Raw genomic sequence first — 8844 nt, forward strand, 5'->3', positions numbered from 1 at the left:
TTAGTCCATGAGATTGTTCTAAAGTTTGTTCATGTTTCGTGAAATCTGTGTTTTGAGTTTTATCAACTGTGTCCTGCCCACTTTGTTTGAACCTACGTGTTTGATTAGGTCCCTTTTCTGTTCACTGATAATGGCATGTGTAAGCTGTACAATCAAATGAATATTGAATTGGTTCGTTCATTTAGTTCCTAGGGCCTTTCTGTGTTAACATTGCAATATGAACCCCTTGTGTGATACTGTTAAATGTCTGATTTTTGGTTACGATTGTACATGTTATGACTAATATAGTCGAGTCGACATGTGTCGTCAATTAGTTTCAGCTGCCTGAACAATAACAAATCGATTTGCTTCTAGACACATTTGTTTGAATCAATTAGGAACTGAGTTTGTTTACTTATAGTTGTTAATTTGAATCAGAAATGTAAAAGGAATGTTTGTTTAACTTCTGAATTGGAGGGCATGTGCACTTGTGCACAACATGTGCATTTGTGCACCACAGGTGCATTTGTGCACAGCCTGTGCCCTGCATAAGGGCTTTTGAATAAAATAATTGACAGCACATGGTGTCAGATATATTCTGCTGCCCATTACCCTGCTTTAGTTTAAGAAGTATTAAACCTCTTTCAAAAGAGTAAGTCTGCCAGGGAATGTGATGGGGTTCTAATACTTAAATAGCTAAGTGGAACTGAAAAGAAGAGAGCACATGGGAGGGTGTTTGGTGATTGATGAACAGGCTGTTAAAGGGCAGACCTTAGGCTTATAAAAGGAAGAACTTCCATCAGAGAGGGGGGGACTGAACATTTTTGAGAACTAAGTTCTGAAAGACAGAAAACTGGAAAAGAATTCTCTTTGATAACACAGACAGGCAGAATTAGAAATTACATTTTTTGATTTGCTGTTTTGATTTCACTAAATCTTGACTTGTTTGTGCAACACTGATTTCTCCCAAATCCCAACTGAGTCTGCTTGGTTGTTGTTGTTTTACTCGGGAACTTGGTCTAGTTGGGGTCTTGATCCCACTCCAATTGTTTCGTGAGTTGTTGCTGCTGCTATTCTGTTTCCTGTTGGTGCTGCTATTCTGTATCCTGCTGCTACTGCTAATTCTGTTTCTTGCTGCTGCTGATTTCCCTATCTTCTTCCTCTTCTCCTTTGCATTTTCAGTATTTCCAGGTACACATCTCGAGTCTCAAATTGGTGTAGCTGATTGTAACATTGAAAAGCATGAATAGAAAGATTTGAAGGAGTTACAATCACCTGTTATTTACTGACTGCCTCTTCATAAATGTTGTTAAGTTGTGTAAATTTTAGTTTATAGCTAATAGAGAATACATTGGTAAGTTTGTACTTAAGTAAAATTTATATTAATCTGAAACTGCGGTATTTGATTCGTTTAGTTAGCATACAGGATGTAAATACGATCCATGGAATGTGACATTATTTATACAATTGTTAAACTTAAACTCATACTTTTAGCATGTTTGAATAGGTAGGGGCAAATGGCTGTTAAATCTAGCCAAATATAATACAGTTTTGAATCATCCAGTTTCGATTTCTTTAGGCAGTTTATAGGACTAGTTTTGAACATCATCAGTAACATCTTTTAATAAGGAACTCTATTAATCCTGTTTAAGCAATTTGATTTAGATTCAACTTAAGGATGTTGTCGGATTAAGTATTGCATTTCATCAATCTCATATGTAATTTCTTTGTTCAACTAAAGCATTTTCGTAAGGTATGACGTCTTTTCACTTTATAAGTAACTAATCAGAAATTGATAGGAGTCCGGTTTAGGCCAAAGCATATACTTCGATTAGCATACATCTTTCTTTCTTCTATTTCTGGAAACAAAATAATAGAAATGTAGTCACTTTAGGATATCCTCTTATAAAATAATGAGACGAGCCTCGCTAAATAAAAAAGTGCAAATTGCGGGGCCCTCAACAACTAATTATAATATTTAGAATTCAGGCTAGGCCGTTTAGTGAATCTCATGGCCTTCTCAAAAAATAATAACGCGTTAGACTCTTTAGGCGCGGCTTAATTAAATCATATTCTTAAATTCGGGTGCACATTGATGTGACCCAAATCCAAATCTCAACGAAGTCAAAATGTGTTGACGATCACGGGCGCATTGATTGTGACGTGGTTCGAGATGCATTTTCACGACGTTGCAATTCTATAAAAATAAGTGATAATGATAAAAGCGGTTTAAACTTAATAAAAGCACGTAAGTCATAACATGTATTTAAATCAGATATTTAGCCATTATAACAATTTAAGCGACCGTGCTAGAACCACGGGATTCGAGGGTGCCTAACACCTTCCCTCGGGTCAACAGAATTCCTTACTTAGAATTTCTGGTTCGCAGACTTCATTTGGAAAAGTCGAAATTTCCTTGATTTGGGATTCAAGATAAACCGGTGACTTGGGACACCAAAAGCCAAACCTTTCCCAAGTGGCGACTCTGAATTAAATAAATAATCCCATTTCGAATATTGTCACTTAAATTAGAAAAACTCCCCTCGCGCATTCTACCCTTCGGGGCGGGCGCGCAAAAAGGAGGTATGACAGCTCTGGCGACTCTGCTGGGGACATATTAACCCAGAACCACTGGTTCAGGGTTCAAGAATTCGAGCTTAGAATAATTGTTATATTTGGCTTTATTATCTGATCTTTATTACATGTTTTTGCATAACGTGCTAAATGTTGTCTTTTACCGTTTTGATATTATCTGAACTGTATATGAACTGCGCTGAAACCCTTCTCTTCTTACCTCCGGGGAGAAGCTCGCTGGTCGAGACTCCCTATTCTGTTAATGTCAATACCTTAAATAAGAAAGAGGTCGGACAAGTTACAAAGCCGGACGATCTCGCGGGTCCCCGGTACGTAGCCCCCTCCTCGACTCGAGTTGTCCGCTCGGGTACGCAGTCTAGAACAAATACCCAGGTTACGAACCTAGAATTACTTGACTTCATGCCGGATCCCTAGTAGGAACGCTTATTTGCATCATGTTGCATTTGACTTAGGGGACTCAACACAGGGGTTGGATCCGTCTAGGACTAGCAACCTGAAATGAAAAGACCATCATGCTGCATTCCTATCTGTGTTGCGCATTTATTTGCTTCGGTTCCGCATGCCGACCGGTTTCTAAAAAAGAAAAATAGCAGTGTAAGGAGATAATTACTTATTTTGGAAAAATAAAACCAATGTCCAAGTAGTGTCAAAACCTCGCCGGAATTTTTCTAAAAAAAAAAGAGAATAAAAACAAAATTTGTCTTCTTAGTTTGAGTTATTAAAAAAAAATAATATAAAAATTTTTCTTTTTTTTTATCACTTCCAAAATCAAAAAAAAAAGAGAAGGTATTTATTTAAAAGTAAAAAAAAACGGAAATTCATAATTCAAAAAAAAATGTTGTCTCTTTCGTAGTACCCCTTTTATAAATTCAGACTAATAGTCCAAATATTTCCTAAAAAAAAAATAATATTTTCTTTAGTCTTTATCTCTTTGCAAAAGAAAAAATATAATAAAAATATGTATTCTTGATTTCTAGGTTTATTTGATTTTTTCTATTTACGATATTCGAGAACTACGCCGGTTTGATTCTCACCGGATGTGAGATACGTAGGCAACCCTCATCGGGTCCAACCCCACCTTTTGCTAAAATAGCCAAAAATCAATAAATAAATAAAAACGTGTCAAATTTTAAATTTTGCCATAAATAAGTGGGGTGGTGTCCAACCTTCCCTTTTGCTAAAAATAGCCAAAAATATATGTCAAATTTTAAATCTATCATAAATAAGTCGGGTGATGCTGTTTTGTCGTAAATAGCCGAATGTTCCCGAAAGGGACGCCGGAAGGCTGACTTTGCATAAACAGCCACCTTTGGGTCATTTTTTTAAGGTTTGGTCCAGTTGACCCACACAACCTTAAAATCTTCGTCACTGAGGCGTTGAAAGGTCGTGTTGGCAATATTGAGTTTTCTAATTTGAAAAAAAAAACGATAAAAAGAGTCATAAATAAGTCAGGTGATGTTGTTTTGTCATAAATAGCCGAATGTTCCCGAAAGGGACGCCGGAAGGCTGACTTTGCATAAACAGCCACCTTTGGGTCTTGTTTAGTATTTTTGTCCAGTTGACCCACACGGCCTTAAAATCTTCGTCCTCAAAGTGTTTAAAGTCGTGTTCAAAACTTGATCCCCTTTGTAAAATATTTTTGAGTCAAAGTCATTTTTGTTGAAATCACCTTAATAAATGTGCAGGATGAGCACGATGCAAAATGAACATTTTTCAATAATGACCAAAATCCCTGTGAAGTTACGGCTATGGTGGAATGATCTAGGTGCTGAAGGACAAAATGAGGTCAAGAAATATCTGAAAGGTCTTGTGGGTTTGTTGGAAATCCAGCCTCGGGGAGATATCATAAGAGCTTTGGTTACCTATTGGGACCCGGCGCACAATGTTTTCCATTTCTCTGATTTGAACTCACCCCGACTTTGGAAGAAATGGCCGGATACATTGGGAATACTGAACTTCCCTTGAGGCAAAAATACTTGGTCGCCCCAAGAGTTGTCACGGTACATATGTTCCTAGATTCATTGAAGATACCTAGAACAGTCCACAACCCGGATCTGGCAGCCGGATTTTGTACTCCATGCTTCATATATGATAGGTACGGTCATGAGGGGGATTCAATAATCCAATCAACAAACTGTGCAGCAAAGGAGTTCGTCAGAAGTGGGACAAGCACAAACGGGTAGCGTTCATGATGATGTTCCTGGGCCTTCTGGTATTTCTAAGGAAAGACGAAAACATTGATTTGAAGATATCCGGGGTCGTCAGTACTTTACTCACGCAAAGTGACAGTACTCTCGCGCCTATGGTGGTATCTGACATCTTTCGAGCTCTTACAGCTTGTAAAGCTGGGGGAAATTTCTTCGAAGGTTGTAACTTGCTCCTATAGATATGGATGACCGATCACCTCTGCCATCATTCCGAGATTTTGAGCCATGGGTTCCCCGGAAAAGACTTGCATAGAAGAATCTTACACGAGAACCAAAGAGATCAGTTTGCCCAAAGGAGTCCTGGCATGGACCTCGTTCTTTCAAGCTCTTACTGCCAACCAAATACAATGGACGCTAGGATGGTTGCCTGTTGATGAGATCCTATATATGTCGGCAGCTAAAACTTATTTCTTACTGATGGGGCTTAAGAGCATTCAACCTTACGCACCCTGCCGAGTTTTGAGACAGTTCGGAAGATGCCAGACAGTACCTCATGAGGAAGGTCTTAGCACTCAAGCAATTGAGATAAGTCCTAACGGACAATTCCCAGAAGCAAAGATTCGCCAAATCTGGAGTGAGTGTCAATATTTGAAATCAGATACTTGCGTGCGGGATCGAGCCAAAGGAGAGACAGCGCCAGGTTACATTGCATGGTATAGAATGGAATTTGAGCATGAAAGGCCGGCTAAGAGACCCCACATCCGGAATTTCACCAAATCATCGCAAAGGCAGTGGGATTGGTTAGCAAAGGAAAAAGGCTATTGCGCCGAAATCAGCAGGTTAAAGCAACAAATAGAAGGCTTGAAATATGAGCACAACGTGCAAGCTGCTACCAATCTGGGAGAGCGGAACAGGTTAATTCAGGAAAACGAAATGCTCAGAGCCCAGATCAAACAGATAAGGGTGGATGCAGATAAACAGCCAAGGCATCGATCAGACGAGCAGCTGATAAAAAGGTTAAAAAGTGAAATCAGGGAATGGCAAGATGGTTTGGAGAAATCTGAAAATGTCATAGCGGAGCTCAGGGCACAGTGGGATACAAGAACATATAAGCATCGCCGATATTTGAATCAATTGGAAGGCGACCACGAGAAAACTGTTGCTAAAATAAAGAGAAAGATGGCTGCACTTGAGATTAAAGCAGCTAATCAGGCCAAGGATTTCCAAATTGAGAGCAGATACTGGTACGACTCAATAGCCCAGATGAAGTTGGAAGTACGGCGACTGAAGCATCAGCATATACAGGATACTCAAGTATTCAAGATATGTAGCGATCAGATAAAACGCCTACTCGTAGAGAAGAAGCAAACCAGAGATAGGATCAAGGCCATTGCCCATGCCATCACCAGACGATGTCTACAATGTGAGAACATGTCTAGCGTTATCGTCCTCTCGACAGTGATGGGTTATGTCAAGCAGACTATGCATGAGCTGGAGCAACTTGAGAGGGATATCACGCCTAGGACCGCGGCGAGGCCGAACGATGCCCCGCGGACACCAATTTTCAAAACCATAATGCACTCATAAGTCAAGCCTGTATCTTAGCATCTTCTGCCTGTTTTTCCATCAAGGTGATTTTTAGTCTATTTTGAGTCTAGGTTTATTTTCAAAGTTTGCTCTTTCTTTTGCAAAATGTAGTTTGTAATAGACCATTTCAACAATAAAGAGGTTGCTTCTTTTACGCTCATTTGTGTTTTTCGAACTACGTAATGATCTGATTCACGTAGGCATCGTGATACGTAGGCAATCCTCATCGGATCCGGTCGCATTTCTTTTACTGCAAAATAAAAAAAAACATAAAAGAAAAACAAAAAAAAAAAAAGAAAAAGAAAAATATAATAAAAAGGGGAAAAACTAATAAAGAGGAAAAATGCCGGAATGACGCATGCTCTCGTAGCAAACATGTAGTAATCCACTTAACTGTATAGGTGCATCATGACCAACGTGAGATTAACTACCTGTTATTCGCTGCAAATTAACCGTGCGTTTGTCGTTGAGTATCCAGGGTTTTGAAAAGACGGTTGGTTTGGTGAAAGTCTGGCCTCGCACTCATACTTCACGAGGTCAAGGAGAAGTGTTCAACTACCTGTTGTTAGGACCAGAAGCAGTACTCACACTTACTTCACCAGGTCAAAAGGAAGTGTGGAAATGTCTTCAGAAATTCCATTGCAAACAATCCCTGTTTCTGAGGAGAGCTCAATCTCAGCCGTCCTCACACCTGAATCCGCAACTGCGGAGGAAAATAGAATCCTACGGCTCCGCATGTTGGAAATGTTGGACGACTGGAATAATGGGAAAGAACCGCCGAGTGTCGTCCCCGGATTCCCTGAATTATTCTCCAGGTCGAGTGGGACTTCTAATGTCCCCATAAATTATCCTGCTACCCCATTCGGGTACCCAGCCACCTCAGCCTTCTCTGCTGGATCGCCTTCTGAGCCTCATCCCCGAATGTCATCCACTGATGCAAGCATGAACATCTTTACTGCATCGCCTTGCCCGATTACGGCACAGCCTACCACGTACAAGCCAAGCTTTGACTCATCCTCTTTTACATTCCAAGCACCATCATTCTCAATGGAACCAACTAGGTTCGCTACCAGCACTAATCCTCTACCGCCTCAGTGCGAGCTTGCACCCGGGCAGGATCAGAACCCCAGAATTGCAGAACAAAATGAGATTGCCAAGAGAATGAGAAGCCTTGAACAAAGTTTGAAGAATATGCAAGGATTGAGCGGACAGAAGAGCGTCTCTTACGCCGACCTGTGCATGTTCCCTCACGTGCACCTGCCAACGGGTTTCAAGACCCCAAAGTTCGAGAAATACGATGGGCACGGTGACCCCATTGCACATCTTAAGAAATACTGCAACCAATTGCGAGGAGCCGGCGGAAAAGAAGAACTGCTAATGGCATATTTTGGGGAAAGTCTAGTAGGGATAGCCTCGGAATGGTATATGGACCAGGAAATGTCCCGATGGCATATATGGGATGATCTCGCCAGAGATTTTGTGAAACAATTCCAGTATAACATCGACATTGCGCCAGACCGAAATTCTCTGTCGAATTTGAAGAACAAACCTTCAGAAAGCTTCAGAGAATATGCTATTAAGTGGCGTGAACAGGCGTCAAGAGTAAAGCCTCCCATGGATGAAGTGGAAATGGTCACTACCTTTCTCCAGGCTCAAGAGTCTGACTATTTCCAAAACATGATGTCAGCCATGGGTAAGCCATTCGCGGAAGCGATCAAGATTGGAGAGATGGTGGAAAATGGTTTGAAAACAGGTAGGATTCTGAGTCAAGCAGCCATAAGGGCGACCTCCCAGGCCGTCCAAAGCGGGTACGGAGGAACGACAAGAGGGAAAAAGAAGGAAGAAACGACTATGGCAGCCTCGGAAACAAGGGAGTATCGTCATCCCAGGCCCTGTTTTCCGGAAAGAACCCCACAACACTACTACCCCCACTCAAATTTGGCATATGCTCATCAACCTTATATGGTCATGAATGCCCAACCTTATACCCATCCACCACAACAAGCCAACCGAGGCCCAGCTCCACCTCCCAGAAATCAGCTTCCTTACCGCAACCACTATAACCCACAACCCCCGCAGAATAACTTCCGCCCTCAGGAGCCACCCAGAAGGCGGACTTTCACGCCCATCGGTGAACCATACTCAACTTTGTTCCCAAAGCTGGTCCAGTTGGGTTTCTTGCAACCAATCCCTCAAACAAGGCAAAACCTGACATCACCTTCTTACAAAGCTGGAGTCAGATGCGCCTATCATTCAGGGGCCGAGGGACATGATACAAATGACTGCTGGTCGTTGAAAAGAGTGGTCGAAAATTTGATAAAGCAAGGGAAAATAGTGCTAAGGGACGAGGAGATCCCGAATGTAACTAACAATCCATTACCTGCTCACAATAATGGGCCGCTGATCGGAATGATTTGTGAAGACAAAGAGTTCGACCCCGCTCTGAAAGCCATAATTGCCATTGTCGACACAGGGAAGAGGCCCAAAGTAGACCAGAAACCAGAAAAGGGGGAGGAGGCCAAAGCTATAAAGAAAG

Source organism: Nicotiana tabacum, chromosome 7 (assembly GCF_000715075.1).
Source record: "Nicotiana tabacum cultivar K326 chromosome 7, ASM71507v2, whole genome shotgun sequence".
Taxonomy (NCBI): Eukaryota; Viridiplantae; Streptophyta; class Magnoliopsida; order Solanales; family Solanaceae; genus Nicotiana; species Nicotiana tabacum.